The sequence below is a fragment of the Adiantum capillus-veneris genome, chromosome 25 (genome assembly GCF_014529385.1).
Source record: "Adiantum capillus-veneris isolate H3 chromosome 25, ASM1452938v2, whole genome shotgun sequence".
NCBI lineage: Eukaryota > Viridiplantae > Streptophyta > Polypodiopsida > Polypodiales > Pteridaceae > Adiantum > Adiantum capillus-veneris.
This window is the reverse complement of record NC_140955.1, coordinates 9424368-9427470: the sequence shown is the minus strand read 5'-3', so window position 1 is coordinate 9427470 and position 3103 is coordinate 9424368.

Sequence of the window (3103 nt, the reverse complement as noted above, 5' to 3'; positions counted from 1 at the left end):
TTGATTCCTAGGCTTAAAATAACTCATGAGAAGACTGGCCATGAAAAAAGTGCAAAAAATGGTTCATTTCAAGCCTAAAGTAAATAATCGTGATTATTTACTTTCAGTTTCGTAAAGTCACATTGGATTTGGATCACCAAATTGGCAAAAACTGGGTAAAAACTAAAGTTTGTACTGACTTTCAAGAACTTGAGTGTAAATTGGAGAAAGAATAGTCCAAACTTGATGAAATTTAATTCATAGGCTTATATTGATGTGATAGACATGTGTACATGCTCAGTTGACCAAAAAGATGCAAAAATTTACCATATATGAATAATCGTGATTATTTACATCTGCCCCATTTTTCAATTTTTTTGACCAACTTAGCATACCACTAGTTTTACCATGTTGTAATAAGCCCACAAACCAAATTTTGTAAGATTTGGATCATTGGGTTGAAAATTGTGACCAAATTTGCAAAGTTAGTCTGCGGACAGGAAACTGATGACCATTTGACCAAAAATCGTCCAAACTTGATGAAACTTGGCTAGAGACCTTAAGTTGAGGTGCTTAACAGATCCGTGTCAAGATTGGGAGAAAAACTTGCAAAAAAATAGCTAGAGTAAATAATTGCGATTATTTACATCTGCTTCAAGAATTGACAATGTTGCATATTTGAGCATACCACAAGGTCAAGCATACCAAGTAGACCACACAAATCAATTTTGGTGAAATTTGGAGCATAAAAGTGAGACTTAAGCTAGATTCTTGAAATCAGAGTGTGTGGACACGAAACAGTTGATAAACTTGAACAGATTTTGTTCAAATTGTTGAAACTTGTCCAAGGACCTTAACAGGTTGTATACTTGGCAAACCAAGCCAAAAAGTGTAAAAAGATGACAAAAGTAAATAATCACTATTATTTACTACTGCTCTACAGAGAGATACCATTTTTTACTTTTGAACTTGTACAGTGTTACACCAGCATAATACAAAGCCACCGGGCAATTTTGAGTTCAATCAGATCCAAATTGGTACATGTTCACTCAGTTCCAAGTTGCAGATGAATCCTATGATTTTTACCAAAATCAAGTCTGAAAATCTCAACTGCTGACTAAATTAGTGCAAATTGAAGTGGTACACATATATCAAACACAATAGTTAGCAAAAACTACACAGTCTCTGTGAAAGAATAGCTAACTTGATCAAAATTGATACAGGAATCAGGTTGCAGACAAGGAATCGGTAGCTTGACAGAAGTTGCAATTCAGTCAAGTGGAGGAAATTGACAACAAGTCAATCCAAAGGTAAGTACTGTATCCAGGGCTTCATAAGTCTTTATGAACCTTAGATCTGGTCGTGTACTAGGAAATTATGGTATATTTGGAGAAACCTCCAGTAGAGTATCCACCGAAGAGAGTGTGAATCAAGGCAATTCTTTGCACACTATCCTTGAAGAAGTCTCGGACACTTTTTCTGATTCAACATCCGAAATGTCTTCTTATTCGACTCACTCAGAAACCGGAACGACAATGCGCTATAAGCATATACTTTCATTCTACTAATCTCCATGGAGCTCAGGTTACCTGGATCCGAACGAAGAGTATGCTATTTGCATTGATGACCATGGTATTGAGTTCGAAGAGGAGATCATGGCAAATAAACAAGGAAAAACTTACATGGATAGAAACGGGACTCAGTATTTACGAGTCGAAAACCCTGACGTGATAGACAAATGGGGGTTAGAAGTAGATACCATAATTCCAGATATGGCCGCCAAAGAAGAACCACCAACTTTAGAATTTGAGGGATACGATCAAGTTGATTTGAAGCCTTTGAAACGGCTTAGTACGGATAATCCTAGGATCGGAGTCTATTGTTGGGAGGATAGAAATGTAAAAGATCTTCTATGGACTTCTCATGCCAAATCACGACAACTAATGCCCATGAAGATCATCTATATCTTCAAGATCAAGGAAAAGGCATCAGCAGATCTATCAACCTACCTATTTAGGGATTGTTATAACAACAACTTTGTTATGATGACTCATGAGGAGGTAGAACAAACCAAATATCAAGGATATTCAATAAGAGATTGGATATTGGGCCAAGGATCAGAAACTATTCCAAGAGATGAACACCGTGAGAGATCTTCTGAGAGTGATGTTAAGAAACCAGAAACCACCTCATCACGAAGAAAACCGGGTGACCCTAAGGCCAGTCTAGGGCTACATGAGTCACTATTTCCAACAGGCTGGTTTGAAGGACTCGGAACTGGACCAACTATCAGGAGACAGGGAGTTGAACCAAATAGACGTGTCAGACAAGCTGATCTTCAAAAATGGGTCAGAAAATACAATGGATCTGGGGATCCATACAACCACTTAGCAAACTTTAAGCAAGTGCTAAGAGCAAAACGCATATTCAATTTCCAGACTCAATTCGAGGGGTTTGGAATGACATTAGAAGGAAAAGCATTGACATGGTTCCAAAACATTCCACCAAGGTCAATCACGAACTTGAATACATTAGCTCAAAGATTTGTAGCTGCTTGTTCCAAAACAGGGATCAAACACAATACGGTAGCTCAAATCTACAGCTTTAAACATAAACGAGGTGAGTCTGTTAGGGATTGTGCAACTCGAATGAAACAATACATTGCCAAATGCCCAGGTTTAGAGATACCTGCAGAAGAACAACTAGTATCATTATTTCTAGTGGGACTGCTAAACAAAGAACTTCATGCTATACTGTATATCAAGAAGCATACAACCCTAGAAGAGTGTGTGTCACATGCTATTGACTTAGGAGAATTGCGATGTTTTCAACAAAGAAGATGTCCCTAAGGATAACCAAAGTGAGAAAATAGCATCCACTAAACCAGCACAAGTGGGAACGGCTGCTGCAGCACCACTTTAAGCCATAGTAGACATGCTCAAAAGAATGAATGACATGATGAATAACATGCAAAAAGCACCTATGAGGGGACTAGGGCAAGGGATACCTCAACAAGGACAACCAATTAGACTGCAAAAATGGTGTGCAACCGAGGATAAATGGACCAACCATGAGACCAATGAGTACTACTACCGACCAAAGTATGATGGGAATGTTCAATACG